This window comes from Amblyomma maculatum, chromosome 9 (assembly GCF_055883805.1).
Source record: "Amblyomma maculatum isolate TAMU_Amacu chromosome 9, ASM5588380v1, whole genome shotgun sequence".
NCBI classification, from domain to species: Eukaryota; Metazoa; Arthropoda; class Arachnida; order Ixodida; family Ixodidae; genus Amblyomma; species Amblyomma maculatum.
The window spans coordinates 127257791-127275407 of NC_139352.1; the positions used below are offsets into that span (position 1 = coordinate 127257791).

The 17617-nt window shown below is 46.7% G+C and overlaps 1 long non-coding RNA gene across 2 annotated transcripts in view; it reads left to right on the forward strand.

Annotated features, from left to right (window-relative positions):
- LOC146180351 (uncharacterized) overlaps positions 1-17252 on the forward strand; it is a 45091-nt gene extending 27839 nt beyond the window's left edge. The window contains exons 3-4 of one of the 2 annotated variants that reach the window (XR_014700841.1): positions 13512-13562; positions 16780-17252. This is a non-coding gene — a long non-coding RNA (uncharacterized LOC146180351). The remainder of the gene's footprint in view (positions 1-13511; positions 13563-16779) is intronic. The other variant, XR_014700840.1, reaches the window with a different exon arrangement.
- The last annotated feature ends 365 nt before the right edge of the window (positions 17253-17617 follow it).

A 17617-nucleotide genomic window follows, 5' to 3' on the forward strand; every position in this document is an offset into this window, starting at 1 on the left:
TTTTGGCGGATTTCGGACAAGACTTCCAAAAGCGATTCTTTAACGCCTCGCATTAAAAATTTGACTCTCTCACCTTCGGTCATGTTAGGGTCGGCGCGGCGAAAGAGGCGCTTCATCTCCTCAACGTACGCCAGGACAGGCTCGTTACTAAGTTGAAGTCTTGACTGAAGGTGGGCCAGGGCCCTTTCCTTTCGGACGGCGCTTGAAAAGGCAGTCAAAAACGCTTCCTTGAAAATGTCCCCATCCTTCATAGCTGTCTCATGATTTTCGAACCAAACTCGGGCATGTCCTTGAAGAACAAAGTAGACCTGCCTGAGTTTCGCAGCGTCGTTCCAGCCGTTGAATTCTGCCACACGGTCGAAAAAGGTCGATCCAGTCTCCAGCATCTTCATCCGGTCGTCCATGGAAGCAGAGGGGCTCACGGGGTTGGACGAAAACAACCGGTGCTGTAGGCTGGGCCATTGTCAGTGTCGATGCCTTCCGAGATCGAATGGCGTCAGGCAGCAGACCGTGTTCAGGTTGTAGGCCTTGAAGTCGGCGGCTGGCTCGGTGACCTGTAGGCTGGTCTTCAGGGCGACAGGAACACGGCTTGGGTCTTCGCTTGAAGTATCAAAGGCAGCACCTCCACCAGATGTCACGTAGTGGTGACAAGGCCGTACACGCCAAAAGAAGACACAGGCGTGATGGTACTGAAATAACTCCTTATTGGGGCTGACTTGCGCCCGCAAAAGAGCTAAGCAAGTCGGCGGCGGCGATAGCAACAAACGCGCTCGTCGGTCGTCGAACAAAGAATGCCCGTCACACTCGGCAACGCTCAATTTAAAGGCTGCTCAGAACAATCTAGATAACGTCGCAAACAGCTACCAGCACAAGCTGGAACATTGTAGAAAGACACACGAGTGGCCGGAATCTTCGGGACGGATCTCGGTGCATCTTGCGCTACAACGAAACTGATAAAGGTGTGACTCGAGACATCGAGCATTAACAAATGAAGAATACAGAACTATTGTGTGCTTTCGTTTATCTTGAATAACCGGTGTTTTTAAGAGAGACTGGATTTGTCACTCGTTGGGTGAGACCACGGCTCGAGGACCCGTTTGCTGAAGGTGAGGCCTTCACTTGTTAGGTGTAGAGTAAGCTCAGATGAGGAAATAATGACATAAGATTGGAAGACACGCCTAGGTGATGCCCGTGAGTGACAGCGGTCCGGGACAGTGCAGGTAAGCGCCAGGCTGCGCCTGAGAAGGAAGCATCATCGCACATAAAACTCTGAGCTGGAACCCGGGAAAGCACTCGATGGTCTAAGTAACCGCGGGAGTGAAAGGTCCCCCTGATTTGATTAACGGATGACTCAGGCCCGCGGATATGGTACGGGCTATTTAAACGGGTGCGAGACGGAGTGGCTCCAGAATCGCCACCCTCTCGTTAGGTTTTTTTTTTTCCTGTCTCGGACGTCGGTATCTACTTGGGTGTGCCCGGTGGATGATTGGCATTACACGAGGCGGGGCCTCATATTGGAATGATCTTGGTGTTCTCCCTGCGCTGGTAAGAAAGGTCCAAAAGGGAGCCAAGAATATAAGAAATATATGGCAAAAACTATCTGTCCCCAGATCCCGTCCAAATACCCATAACCAATTCCTTATTCTTATCTTCCATTACTTTTATCCGATCCCATTCCGCTGCTTCTCAGGGGAGATTTAGGGAGTCTCCCCGGGCCCCCCATTTTTTTATTAGCTTTCGTTTCAAAAATACCTTGTCCGCACGGACCTAGTCGTTTATAATTATATTTGCAGACCTTTCTCTACCTGTGATACAATAGTAGTGAGGAAGAGCCTGTCTTAGACTCTACTACATGCTCATGTAAAATATGCTCCCATTATCACTGACATAAAGCATTCGCATCCACGCTATACTCAGTAGCAGCGCATCAACGCGCATGCACAGCGTTGTGTATTTTCTGGAGTCTCCCGGCCACTTGAGCCACCTCAAAGTCATGCAAGATTTACAGCCATGCCCTTGACAACCTCGAGTTGTCCTGCTTTTCGCTGGTCCATGATTTTAGCTAGGTACCCGCCGGTAACCAGCGGTGAAAATCGCCCACGAAGTGCAGTCCTCAACGTAATTAAAGAACAAAGAAGACTGTATTTTGAAATAAACTTGAAGCATGAAGCTTTGACTCAGGCGAATCGCCTCGCCAAGCTCCTCTCCGCAAACTCGCCCTTGATCGAAGGCCGCCGCGCGTTATTCTGCTTTCGCACCCACTCCAAGTTTTCAGCGTGTGATGAGCGCACACGACACTTCCCGGGCACAATTTTGCTCACATGCATTATTGCAGGATAAACTCGATATCGCATCGTGTGGCAAGGCCAGCGGAGCGCTTGTGATTCACATTTGTTGTCGTTATTTTATTGCGCTCATTACGAGAATTTTTGACGCAGTATTAGGCCGTGTGAATGTATCGGAGATTATTCCTTATATATATGCAATCATGTTTCGTATTAAAATTTTACTGGCTCCGCGGTTCTGTAATAGGTCGTACCTTACCCAACCAGGTTAACAAAGTAAATGAAAAGAATCGACCATCCGACATCAGATAATCCCAGCAAGCACTATTCCCGTAGTAATTGCTGTTCTGCGATGAGCAATCTCTTCACGATGCTTGTATACCCTCTTCGGGTGGCGGCTTCCTCACCCCTTTTGCCACAGATGTCGAACACCCGCAGTTTCTGGTAGGGATTGAGGATCGATGCTTGCTGTCACAGAATAATCGCTTCGAAGAATGTCTTCGAACCACTCATTGATTTCGTGAAGGAGCTGCCCTTTTAAACCCATAAACTTAAAAATATATATTGTAACGGATGAAATGGTTTTATTACATGCAGGTGAACGTCGAATGAAGGACAGACGCACACGGCTCAGAAACCCGAATCAGTCTGCGCGCGCCTCGCTTCCTCTGCTTCTTCTTCTGCTTCTGATGCTTCTGATCCGCTACGCGGCGTAACAATTCTCCCCGGGCAAACGATTCTCGACCTCGAGAAAATTAGGCAGATCGAAGATGGCAGCGCTTAAGGCGAGCCACGCGAACAACTTGTGTCTTGCGGGATCGGCGGTTATCCGTCGTGACTTTGGCGATGAAGTAATTAACGTCATTCAGTTGGTCCAACACGACGAAGGGACCATCTTACTTGCAGAGAAAATTCTCATATAACCCTCGCTTGCGAATAGGCGTCCAAAGCCAGACGTAATCTCCAGGAGAATAAGCAACTGCACGATGATGCAGATCGTAGTGATCTTTCGAGCGGCTTTGAGAAGCCAGTGTGAGAAGCGGGCTATACGACGGGCTTCTTCGGCACGGCATAGTATCTGGGAAGCAGACGCATCGTCGTTGGGGGAAAGTGGGAAGATGGTGTCTAGGAAAACGTGGGGAGTGGGGCGTAACAATATATTGGAATGCAGTAGAGCCAAATGGATGTGCACTTCACCTAATCAGAGTTATCCTATAGTTGGCGAGCTTTACTGCTACAACGAAGCGCACCGGCTGCAACATTTCTGCGGCTATGATAAAAAAAAAAGAAAGCTGAAGCTGCCAAACAACTAGTCAGATGTAACCAGTCAGTGCACAAGTAATGGAATTCCTCTGCAAGAGCAAAGGACTGTCAGGAGCCTGACAGACGTTGAGTGCCTTCGCATAACACCGGCGGAAGCGGCACCTTTACTCTGCTCCTTTGAACGTAGTAGAGCAAACAAGTTTGAACGTGGGGATGACATGGATTAATTTTTTACCAAGTGTGAAGCAGTGCATTCCGCGCACCGAATTCTTGCGCACTGACTACCGCCATTGGTACTTTAGGTTAGAACGGATATTTGTTTTCTCGCGTACAGTAGCTTTTTCTTTTACGCATGTCTCAATCAGCACATCACAACATGCATGCAATGCTCTATCTTTCGTTTATTCACGGACTCCGTCATTTGAAATTACTACACTGCTAGAGACGCTACCTGAGACAACTCACCATGCATACTGCTGCCCGGGACCGCAGAATCTTCTAGCTCACTTCAGTGGAACTTGCCAACGAGTTCATTCAGAACAGTATGAGACATTCTGGCCTTCGCATGATTCCTGCTTTCTTTTGGAGGGTAGTGCTCGATAAAGAAGCCAGCATCTCTTCCTTCCTTCCAGCAATAATATCGTATCTTCGCAAGCGATAAGCGCAAATTAAAACGCGCGCACCGTTTCTTCTGCCGCACACCGAACTCTTAGCGCCAACCCTTTGTATAAAATCTCACTCGCTGAAGTGTCTGCTGTGCACGCAATGAGAATGATCACTCGCTGATTTGGCCATTCAAATTTTGATTAAGGAAGGTTCTCTGAACTTATGTTCCGGGTAGCAATGGGAGCTTGCGACGGGTTCCCTTGCTTACGTCCGAGTACAGAGCAGTAACGGACCGTAGCAACAGCCTAAATAAACTTCAGCAGCCTCAGTCACGTTGCAAAATAAAAAGGTGCAAGGCTGGCACACTATATCAACCTAAACTGCAAAAATAAACGCGACTATTAGCTTTTAAAACGCACACATTCAATCGAGCGTCTGCAGCTGCAGTAAGAGGAGTCACGTGATCCCACTTGCTCCTAGGTCGACGATAGCGCCTCTGGCTCCAGTGGTGGTGCTCGCGCCTAATATAGGGGTACACATAGCATGCGCACATGTTCATAGGACCACCACAGCCTTCTTAACAGAAAAAGAGATCTCATGACATATCTAATAATTGCTGAAAGAACCGATAAAATTAGGCCGAGGCTGGAGACACGCCCGTGGCAGCAGCCGACCCCACACACGTTTCTCCTGCTGCCACGCACGGAAATGCGTCACACTCACGTGACCCGCGCATGATGACGTCAGTGGATGCGCGCTTCTGTTTAAAATGGCGCTCTGCAAGTGTTCAGCCGAGTAGCGTTTCATCTGTGTGATAGTTGCTCGTCATAGCTTTAAATGTGTTCATTTTGTTGCGGCGGTGTTAATTATTGCTATTGGTACGCATGAGCTATTCTGTGTTGTGAGTTGTGCGGTAAAGGCGAAGTGTTGTACGCGCGCAGCGAGAAGAACAGTCAATTGCTGCGTTCCTGTCTCGTGTAAGATACTACATATTTTGGCGACGAGGATGTTAGCTTAAACCAGGACCTCGGCGTGGACTGCTGGCCGTCTATCATGAGCTTTTCAGGTCTTCAGCCGCCTCCGCCCTTCCGTGGGAGTAATGGTGGCTGGCGTTCCACAACTACATGCTGGCGTCTGGTGCCTCCACTAGATACCTCCACACTTCTGCTAACCGGAGAGGGCTATCCTGCCAGCGAATTTTCTACACATTGTCGCCGTCGTCAACTTCAGCGCCTACCGCTACTGCCTCACACTCCGGTGACGATGCTATCTTTATACTGGCGACGCATTACAAATCTTCCGTAAATGTGATCGCCGCACGCCACCGTTTTCACTGCCGAGTACAAACTGCCGGAGAGATAGCATACGAGTACATCGCTGCCCTTCGTAGCCTTGTCGGCGACTGCGGTTTTGGGAGCTTCGCGGACATCTTCAGGGACCAGCTGGTGAAGACCATTAGTCACTATTTCAGTAACCGCCATCTCCTTCTTGACTCTGTCGCGCTAGACAGTGCCAGCAAGCTTCCTGTGAAGCAAATGAGCTGTCAGAAGAGGTCGCTCCAGTAGAGCGCGTGGAATGCGAGTGCACATCAGAACGGGTCCCTCAGGTCCCTTGAATCAAATGCAGTTGCCACGTATGTAAATCTTCATCTGCACTTCCGGAGTGTTCGTGCTATCGCTGCGGTTCTCCTGCCCACTTGGCGAACGACTCCACATGGCAAGCTCGCAAACGAAAGTGTCGTCGGTGCGGCGAAGTGGGCTATTTCTGCAAGTCATCTGATCGTTCCAGTGAAGTGCAGAAAGTCGAAGATGATTCTTCCAGCAGTGCTGCTATTTATTGTTCAGGTTTCTACTGTTCCTCTGCAACCTGTTGCTTTGCCAGGCAAGCTTTGGGATAAGCCTGCTATTGACATCGTGGGCCGTTTCGACCAAGCTCCTAGTAACTGTCGCTTTGCAATAACACTCATTGACTATTACAGTAAATGGCCGGAGTCTTCTTTCACAACTGCCACAGTTCAAGGTACATTTGTTCACGAGGATTACCCTGAAGAAATAGTGTCGGATCACGGACCACAATTGTCATCCTCGGGGTATACGTAACTGCTACTCCTCAGTTTATGACCCTTAAGCCAATGGACTTGTAGGACAGTTTAATAGGGTTTTCAGGGCATATGCTCAGATGGCCCTTTGCGAGCGACGTGACCTACATACTGCTATTATAACTGTGTCTACCACTGTGCGCCACATTCCACGACAGGAATCGCACTATAGCCATCCTAGTTCATGGCCAGATGCCTCGCATAAGACTTAACGTTGTGTGCCTGCCCGGATCAGTGCTTCTCGACTGATCGTACAAGAGCGCTGAAGCTCTATTGCCAGTGGCTAGAGCAGAAGCAAGCCAAATATAAGCTTTATGCAGACCAGCGGAGTGGAACCAAGCACTATGACTTTCAGATTGGCGACTATGTGCGAGTTTGCAAGCCGATTGTGTGAGGCAAGCTGGCTACTCGGTTTCAGAGCCTCGAAGAGTTGTTGAGCGAATTGGACCAGTCTCACACCTGCTGGATGATGGGCGAGTGTGGCACTCGTCCAAATTATGAGCTGTTAGAAAAGCAGTTGTCAGCGCCAACCTCCGCCCTCAGCTCTGATGGCTCTCCCCGCTAACATTTTGTTGCCCACTGACTGCACCCGAGTGTCGACCAGTCCACTACCAGAGACGCAGACCAGAGTCCAACCTCGCATAACCCCAATAACGCAGATGTTAGCCCGGGAACTTCCTCATTCCTGGCTTTGCCCGACACAGAACCGACAGACCCCCCTCAACCAAAGTGTGCCTCAACAGCAGCAACTACTACTCCTTCTCCCCGCAGAAGTAAATGTGAAAAGAAGCTTCCCGCAAGGTTTAAAAGACTGTGATGTATTAGAGGATATTTAGCCATTTGCCAGCAAGGTTTTTTTTGTTTTTTTTAAGTGCGGTGGAAATGTGATGAAGACGGTGTTGTTGCACATGTGTACGCAAGAAAACTAGGAAGTGAAATAGAGAACGGCTGGAGAGTAGTCAATTGCTGCATTGCTGTCTTGTCTACGCTACAAGTTGCATTATGTTTCTTTGGTTCGAACCCGGGTGCTTCGGAACAGTAGTTGGTTATGTAAAGTGTTGCTCAATTCAGGTATAGGCATTTGGTAGGAATGAGCTAGTCTTTTGCATATATTACATAGCCCTTCTGTGCATATTGTCGCGCGCAAGATAAAGGGATGTTCCTTACTTTTGCTAACCTTCAAATAGTGTGTCGTGTGGTGGCTGCATGGTGACTAGGACAGTGAATTACGTTAACCAATATTTTTCATCATGTCGCAGTCACGATTTTGTACGAGCACACAGAAATAGCTAAAGATGTTTGCACGGGGCAAATGACATCTATGTTCTCATTTACCAATTCACTTGACCGGTTAGCTTACGGCATTGTCGAGAGCAAGCCTTTGGCGTAAATCGCTTTCTTTGCCATTCTCCTGTGAGACCAGAACAAGTACACAGCTAATGTAAGCCAGACCACTCAACTTCTACACACAAACGATCGTTATAGGCAGGCACTGCATTGTGTATCCAAGGTGGTGAGGGAACCATATCTGGTAGACTACCAGTAGGCCTGTTCCTTGGCTGGAGTTGCAGAGGCGCTCTATTCAGCGCACCTACTGGAGGAATAGTCGAGTCTCCCCATTTTGGGCTGGAACTGACCTGCGACGCTATTTATTAGGACTACTTTCCACCAACAAGGTTATCTGCTTTTACTTCAGGTTTCCATGAAAATAAAATAGTGCTCCTTTGTTAAAGGTCCACGGAAACGGCCCCCAAGAAACCACTGACAAACGTGTTCAGTGTGTAGAACACATCCTTTTGAGCATTAACGCAAAGTATAACTCCTTGGAACAAAGCCAGCGATTTAGTATTAATTTTTAAAAACAGCGTTTTTTGAAATTCGCGGGCAGAGGAAATGTCGCTTGGCGGCGTCGCATGGAACTATTTCCTAATCCCGTGACGTCACGGGTCGGTTGACTGGCAAGGCTTGCTAGAAGCTGCCATTCGCTGCGGTCACTGCAACCATGACGTCACGAACACACTTCCGGTAGCTGCGAAAGTCGTCTGCTCGTACGCTGCTCGAACTCTGTGCGGGCTGTTACAGCTCGCCGCCCTTATCGGTTAGGTGGCCATTGCCCATTAAGTGCAACAACCGAAGCGACGCAGGGATCGGCAGAACGAAGCTGCATTTACAAATATCTTATTTATATAACGTGGTTTCAGGAGTATCGGAGTGTCGTCCGACGAGGCGTCAATAGCACGGTCAAGCACCGCACGATGGCAGCACCTCCTCGACCGCCGTAAACACCGCCGCTGTGGCCCCTCCTCCCGCATGCCGTTCGCGAACGACACGGCGGATCGTTAGCACCGATGTCCGAAATAAAGCGTGCTAAACTTTGTTGGCGTCTGGAATACTGAGCCGAATATCAAGTATGAAGCCCTCTTGAGGATCGCTGACCAGCAGCAAATTGCTGGTAAGAGCGATAGCCGTGATACAAGCTAGTTTCTGCTCAAGCCAGCTGCCGCTGGTGCATTTCGGCTGATCCGATCTGCTCGTACTAGCTCTGCGATTAATGCGTCGGCAGAGTTAATCCTATAATTATTTTACTATGGCAGGATAGGAATCACTATAAGGCAGTTTCATAAGTAGACGATTTACGACAGCGTTGTTCATGTTCCAAAGCGTCGACCGCCGCGGCTTCGAAGCGAAACAATAGGCCTAACGACGACTAGGGACGGTCACGCACGGCGCCGGCGTTCGCCACGCTCGCACGTTCCACCCCCGCGGTAATTGTGTAACGTACCTCAGCCTGCTCGCGGCATCCCGTGCTGCAAGCGTTGCAAACTCGTGTACTTTTATAGCTAAGGCCGCGTATTTTTTGGCGTTCTGCTCAGCAACAAGCCGTTCAAACGATACTGTAGGCACGACAAGGCTTCAGTACGCAGTCGCTGCGCTGTCGGCCGTAATCGAAGACGTCGGGTGGCACCATAATCTATACATCGATCTTTAAACGTGATACAGTGGGCAAATGAATAACTTTGTGAAGCAGACCCGCTCGTACGTTTCGCGCACTCGGGCGCCGACGAGTAGCTTCCGTCAACAGACGCCGTCATAACCTCGGTTAACGACGCAAACCGAGGTCGTCAAGCTCGGTTTGCGGTAACCGCGGTTAGTGGTGCAACCATGGTTTGGTCCGCCGTGTAACATAGGATAACCACGGGTCGCGGTTACACTAACCGTCGCTGCGCGAACTGGCGAACTCCTCAGGCGTGTGCAAGCGAGGACGGGTTGGCGGAGTACGCCAGCGAGCGAGCGCGCGGCAACCGGAAGTTCGTCGAAGTGACGTATGTCTGGGCGGAGCTTTGAACTTGCTTGTATTCTTTGTTTTTTTATGGCTCCCTTCGGCGTACGAGTTGAGAGGGAAAATTGGAAGGGTCATTTTTAATCGCCGATATCTCTGGTGTCGCAGAAGCTAGATCGAAAATTTTTGCGGGAGAATGATGGGTGGTTCAATAACTATCAGTGTTATGGCGTTGTTTACCCTTCTTGGTGACCCCTTTCTGGGGACCTTTAAGTGCAACAACCGAAGCGACGCAGGGATCGGCAGAACGAAGCTGCATTTACAAATATCTTATTTATATAACGTGGTTTCAGGAGTATCGGAGTGTCGTCCGACGAGGCGTCAATAGCACGGTCAAGCACCGCACGATGGCAGCACCTCCTCGACCGCCGTAAACACCGCCGCTGTGGCCCCTCCTCCCGCATGCCGTTCGCGAACGACACGGCGGATCGTTAGCACCGATGTCCGAAATAAAGCGTGCTAAACTTTGTTGGCGTCTGGAATACTGAGCCGAATATCAAGTATGAAGCCCTCTTGAGGATCGCTGACCAGCAGCAAATTGCTGGTAAGAGCGATAGCCGTGATACAAGCTAGTTTCTGCTCAAGCCAGCTGCCGCTGGTGCATTTCGGCTGATCCGATCTGCTCGTACTAGCTCTGCGATTAATGCGTCGGCAGAGTTAATCCTATAATTATTTTACTATGGCAGGATAGGAATCACTATAAGGCAGTTTCATAAGTAGACGATTTACGACAGCGTTGTTCATGTTCCAAAGCGTCGACCGCCGCGGCTTCGAAGCGAAACAATAGGCCTAACGACGACTAGAGACGGTCACGCACGGCGCCGGCGTTCGCCGCGCTCGCACGTTCCACCCCCGCGGTAATTGTGTAACGTACCTCAGCCTGCTCGCGGCATCCCGTGCTGCAAGCGTTGCAAACTCGTGTGCTTTCATAGCTAAGGCCGCGTATTTGTTGGCGTTCTGCTCAGCAACAAGCCGTTCAAACGATACTGTAGGCGCGACAAGGCTTCAGTACGCAGTCGCTGCGCTGTCGGCCGTAATCGAAGACGTCGGGTGGCACCATAATCTATACATCGATCTTTAAACGTGATACAGTGGGCAAATGAATAACTTTGTGAAGCAGACCCGCTCGTACGTTTCGCGCACTCGGGCGCCGACGAGTAGCTTCCGTCAACAGACGCCGTCATAACCTCGGTTAACGACGCAAACCGAGGTCGTCAAGCTCGGTTTGCGGTAACCGCGGTTAGTGGTGCAACCATGGTTTGGTCCGCCGTGTAACATAGGATAACCACGGGTTCGCGGTTACACTAACCGTCGCTGCGCGAACTGGCGAACTCCTCAGGCGTGTGCAAGCGAGGACGGGTTGGCGGAGTACGCCAGCGAGCGAGCGCGCGGCAACCGGAAGTTCGTCGAAGTGACGTATGTCTGGGCGGAGCTTTGAACTTGCTTGTATTCTTTGTTTTTTTATGGCTCCCTTCGGCGTACGAGTTGAGAGGGAAAATTGGAAGGGTCATTTTTAATCGCCGATATCTCTGGTGTCGCAGAAGCTAGATCGAAAATTTTTGCGGGAGAATGATGGGTGGTTTAATAACTATCAGTGTTATGGCGTTGTTTACCCTTCTTGGTGACCCCTTTCTGGGGACCTTTAAGGCGCTACACTGATCAGCTCCCTTTTTAACAGTGATCGGACGTTCCAAGAGCCTAAATGGGGAATGTTGCATACACATGCAGTTAAATTACTTAGCATTTAGTAAACATGTTTATTCAGTCATATTTTTTGACCTACTATGTCTAAATATTAAAACATCCTTGCAGCCAGTGGAATTACATTTTTTAATCAATAGCTTTATGGGTTGAATTCATGATCGAACCGGACGAAAAGCACAACAGCTCTATACATTCCAGACCAACTAGGGCTATGAGCGACACTGCAGGGGAGGGCTCTGGATCATTCGATCACCTTTAACTTCTTTAACAGGTACTGACTGTGCACAGTACACGGGTGCTATGCTTTCTGCATCAATTCAAACACGGCTGCCACGGCTCAAACCACTGTAACCTGGTTCAGTGGTTGAGCATCTTAACCACCGAGCCACTGTGGCGGGGTAAAAGTAAAAAAATAGGTATATAAGCCTTGACTTTTTTCTTTGCACACACCATAGTTTATTTCATCCATTTCTCTGCTGTAACACCCTAAGTTTACTTCACTTGACAATAATGAATCAAAAGCCAAGACATTTGTGATAGCCACAGTTGCTTATGCGCCATAAAACCCCATATAGAATTCTGCGTATGGAGCCGCAACTTTAAACCCAAGCTCTAAGGCCATCTTAGCCCATGCAGTGCTGAGGGCACTGCTGCCACCCAGTCAAGTGATCTTGCAACTTTGGTGACAGGTTGCAAAGCTTAAACAGTTACTGTGCACTCCTAATGCACTGTATGCAATGACTATGGCGAAGGAAGACGAGAGACGGTGGCAGGCGGGCACCATCTACAAAGCTATCCGATAGCCCCTTTCGGGCCCTGACAGAAAGAACACTTTCATATAATGCCTCCTTCCTGGTAAGCATGTGAAGCTCTCATTGTTACAATTGTTTTTTTTTTTTCTTTTGAATTATGTTTATGAAGAGCAGTACTCTCCCCCATTTTTTTCTTTGTGCCACCCCACCGAGAGTACCATAATGGCAGACCCTGATTCTCTGCAAGAACAAAGAGTAGAGTTGCCTGGCACTTCCTATGATTTTGTTACTCTTCAGAAATGCTTGCTTTTGTCGCAATGCCCCGTCTACTTACTCCCTTGGCTTTGGTATCTGTGACGGCACCTTTTGCATGACATTGTGGCCTATAAGGTTTGACAGCAGTAGTCAGTAAGCCAAGCACAGATTCCTCGTGAACTTTTACTAAAGCTTTTGTAGCACACTTGTTGCATGCAGATTACCTGCATGGTTGGTCAAAGGACCCCATGCCTTGGGGTGTGCAGTTAAGCTGAACAATGGGGAACTTGTGAAGCTGCCAAAGTTTCTCAGGGAAGCAGACAAGACCATCCTCACCTTACATACATCTTGAGCTTTGGGCTATTTGTGCCTCATAAAAGAGTCAAAAGATTGTGACCTATCATATACATTCTGCTTCATAAAGTGCTTTTAAATGGCACCTTCGTTTCTTAACAAAGGTAGGACTTTTCAATAACCAAGATAAAGCAAAAAAATTATGCCGAATTCAAATTTACTGCAAAAGCATGGGGTAAATAAAGATGTGAGGTATGTCTGATGCCGTGGCCTTTGTCTTCAACTATTTGAGGATGCCTCTTGCAGTTGGCAGGTGACATGAACAGGTGACTCCTGTGACGTCACAAGACCACACGTCACGGTGGAATCGGCAAGTGCTGCTAACTTTAGCTTCGCCATTGAGATGGGAGGGTGAGATCAGAATCGCCTTTTGAGTACCAGGCTAGACATGCTACCCTAGGTCACACAAGCACATTCATACGGCTTGGTTAAAGTTGGGCTTTATATCTATGTCACTCCCGGCAGCTTGAGCAGCACACATTACGGCCCACCTCACAGCATGCCTCTGGCTGGCCACTTTTCGGCTGTTTCTGTGACATCATCTGTCTTAAATTTACCTGCCTTTGTGCTTGCTTACATTAAATGTGCGTGTGACATCAGCAGTGACATATGTTCTCATGTGGTTTAACCATGTAAACTGTCCTGATCTTCAATCTGCTTTAAAATAGCAGGCCTGGTCCTTTGTGGCAGTTGTCAAATGCCGAGAAACTTGCGCTAAGCGATACAAGGAACAGCAGGCAAGAAGATACAAAGTCATCTACATACACCTTATATCACGTATATCAAAATAAACTACGCCAAACTAGTGTTCTTGCTTGCTTTATTAAATTTCCCACATTAAACATTTTTTTCAGGTGTATATAACAGCAAAAGAGCAGCATTTCTTCGTTACAGTACAGATCTAAGTATGATCATTTTTGCATTAACTACACTTACATTTAATACTTGGGCTCACAAAAAGACTGAGGTAGACCCTAAGTTCCATGCCGCGGCGACCCCTTTTGTGATGGGTAAACCAAGGCGCCCTTGGGTAGTGCGATGTCAGTGCACGTTATAAAACCCAGGTGGTTGAAATTTCTGGACTATTCTACTATGCTTTGAGACGTTAAACCCATTAACTGAAGAAGTAAACCCCAAGTGATCTTTCTTTACCCACACAGGAGTAGCACATTATACGGCTGAAAAGAAAGTTAACTGAATCACAGAAAATGTGAGCGCATACAGCTGTAGGTATAATAATCTACTGGTAGTAAATTTACTGCCAGCTGGTTCTTAAAAAGACATGCATGTGTACACATACTGCTATGACAGGAAGCACACTTCTAAGCAGTAATAATTTTTTTTAGTGCCTAAAGCTTTGAATAAACATGTGCATGTCTTTTGAGTGTCCTGCATACGCTGACGAGCGTGCATACTACGAACATAGCATAGAAAAGCTCTCCCCAGTGCCTTTAACAATGGGCATTGTTTTAGGCCTCTCAGCCTGCCCAAGGCAACAGAGACTCGCAACAAACTTTTTATTTACGTATTTGAAAGACATTGGAATTTTAGACAAACTAAGTTCACCTTGAATGTCACACTGTGGCATTTTTCACGCTGTGAACTCTATAAGCACATTTATCGGACTATGCATTTCATCATTTCATTTTATACCATGACTCCACGATGCACCTTAGAACGCACTTAATGGCTGCATTTTATCTCCCTTTTCATTTCTTTTAATCTCTTCAGGATCCTTTTCCATCGTTACCTCCCGAATTCCCCTTCCTACACAGAGTAGCATGTCAGAGAAATTTAAACGGCTAAAATCTCTGTTCTTCATTAAAGGGTCTCTCTCTCTCTGTGCATGTCTTTTGACCTTGTGGCCAGCAGGCACCACCACAACACTTTGAACTCGCACAGAAAGCATACTTTTGTCGGCATAAAGGAATTTTTCAAGCTCACAAGACTTTTAGAATAAAAACAACCAAAGTAATATATATGTCTCTTTGTGTGCATTCTTGTGACAACGTACCAGGCACATGGACTCTTGTGAAATTGCTGCACCTACTGTCCACTGCTGTACATTTAAACACCCAGCACACCAATCCTGTTTTGATCTGTATTTTTTCATGTTTTCGAAATAGCACTAGTGCACTGGTCCACAGTCAAGAGATGTGTAAGAATGCCCTTCCCGGTTGAATTGAGGCCTTTTGTAGTTACAGAGTCAGCACCTGTGACTCAAGTCCCAACATCAACTACAGTTGATCTCATGACACATAAGCCAAGGTGGGGCTCATTTCTAGAAGAGTCAGTATTTTAGTCCACATGGGCATGCCTGCTACGAGCAATGATGAATATGTTTTGAAAATGCCCAAATATTGCAGACAAGAAAAGCATGCTCTGCAAAGTCTGCATTAACCGTGCCCATGATATGGACGAGCAGGGTCATGTTTTTCTAGTGAAAGCAGCAAAGGACAGTTAAGCTTGGCTCAGTGACTACTTTTATTTCTTGAAGTACTGGGGAAGGTGGAGAGGTTCTGGGTGAAAACAGAACATATATGAGGCAACACAAGCAGAAGTGCTTTTAAACTGATGAAGAAAGTATACTGAAGTTCTTTTGGACAGCAAAAGAAAATGAATTGACTGGTTCTGTTCAGAATTTGTGGTAGTAGCACAGCACAAAAGGGTAAACAAGGATCAATATATTTCTAGCATCATCCTGACATTTCAACAACTCATTTGGCATCCTTGGCAGTATGACGAAATATTTACAGCTATATGAGAAAAGTTAACCTTTGTTTATATTTTACGAATTAACAGTTAATTAACAGCATGTACAACAAGGCAGTACATGAAGTCCCGGCAGCCCATGACATGAACTAAAATACAGTGATGATCATCTTCCCTGGTGCTTCTCTGCAGTGCACAAGTACAGAGGGGCGAAGCATACACAACAAACGGTGTGCTTGCATACAGGCAGGCTGTGCCTAAAACAGCTGAAAGCAACAACGATGCACTTACATATGAGGGCCAGTTCTCGGGAAAGCAACATAAAAAAAAAAGAAATACTGCAACAGCGAGTAGCTATACGGGTAGCTTCCGCACCAAATTAACATGTACTACGTACTACTTTAAGTACAGCACTGCACACTTGGAGAAGACGTGACCGAAGGGGCTGTAAGCAACTCGCACTGTACACAAACCTCGCAAGTACACACACTGTCCCGCTTGTATCCCAACGACGTGAAGGAACCGGGAGCACAAATGATTAAAGTTTCTACGCGCAAATTTTACGATAAATGACTGATGCAATAAATCCACTGTGAACTCTTTTTATATAACTTTCAGTAATGCTAAGAGAGCCTTACCAAAACAGTCAATGCGGGAAGTGTTCTCAATGTGGTAATGGTCCCTGGAAAGAGACATGACACTATAGAGGCTAGCACATTTGACTAGACTACAGTGCGCCGCCATTTGTAATACGTCCCGCAGTGAAAGTAGCTTGCAGCAGTGCCGCACTGTACCATTTGTTGACAAAAAAACGAAAAAGAAAGCAACCGCAAATGAAAATATTGCACTTAAAAATTAAATTTCAGGCTCTATAAAGGTCCGCATAGATGGTGTGTTTTAGTTTTCGCCTGCCGATTCTGTTATACCATTCATGGCTGCAGCTGAGATGGCAGACGACGCGGCCTGGGAGACACGAGAACACCATACACGAGATAGTATACAACTTCGAGTGTCTCAGAGAATTGCAGTGAACAGGACATCCGACCAAACGACGCCGAAGCGTAGCTATATATTATCCGTAGAGCTTCCGTGTAAGCCATTCTAGGTTATATGAAATGCGAATCACACTAGGGTCGCGGTAGTGCGCGCGGCCTGTTATCATATGTGCCACATATATTACAAGTGAGACAATGTACCACAGAAAGAACAGGGTGCTCGCATTTGGGCGTAACAGCTGGTTGAATATATTACAAAACGAGCGGTGGTGATCATGCAAAATAATAATAAAAAACTAAAATCTTTATTTAATGCATGCGGGTTGAACTATAGTCACGTGGCACATATTATATCTGCCGAATTTTTCAGCGCTGGAATATATTTACTTACTGCCCCATCTCAATGATTTTCCAGGTACGCTGTTTTTGAAAGAGAAAAGAAAAAGGAACACTGTAGAATGATGGAATGTAAGGACGTCTTCAGTATACAAACAGGGGGCTTCTCTGCATATCAACTTATGTTGCTGTAAAGCCCACCCATTATGATATTTTTTTACAAAAAAGTACCCGATATCCTCTTCACTGGCTGTCATGCTGCATCGTTGGCGGAAGCCGGCAAAGCAGTGATAGGAATTGGTTGATGTAATAAAAAAGATCCATGTTAAAAATTTATAACTTTTGCTACAAATATATTCTACAATTTAGCTCAAAGGACGGGATTGCTGCACATATATTGGTCATGTTAATGTAAAGTGCTTGCCCGCAGAGTGAACCGCATGCAAAGGTGATGACAAGACCTGTTTCCGCTCATAGATACATGTTTCATCTATGCCAATAAACAATGAACAAGAAGCAAATCAGCAATTGCCAAATAATTCTTCAGCTGGTAGCAACATTAGAATAATAAAACTATCGTGTAAGTATTATTGTTTGTGTTACATAAGTAATTATCTGACCTTTTCAATGTTATAATTATTATGTTGTTATAAATTATCAAAGAATATCATTATGTTGTATTATAAACATTATTTAACATTACAAAGCAAAATCCCTTTGATATAGTCTTCTCAACATCGTTATGCACTTTTTCAATAATAACTGTAAAACAACATAATAAAAATATACTTGAAGCAGTGGGTTGCAGAATTTTCTCCCTGTCTCTTACCGCGAAGACATTTTTAACTAACAGTACTTTGCAACTAAATCTCTTAAATTCTGCCTGCAACAGAGCGCATGCACAGATATAGTATTTT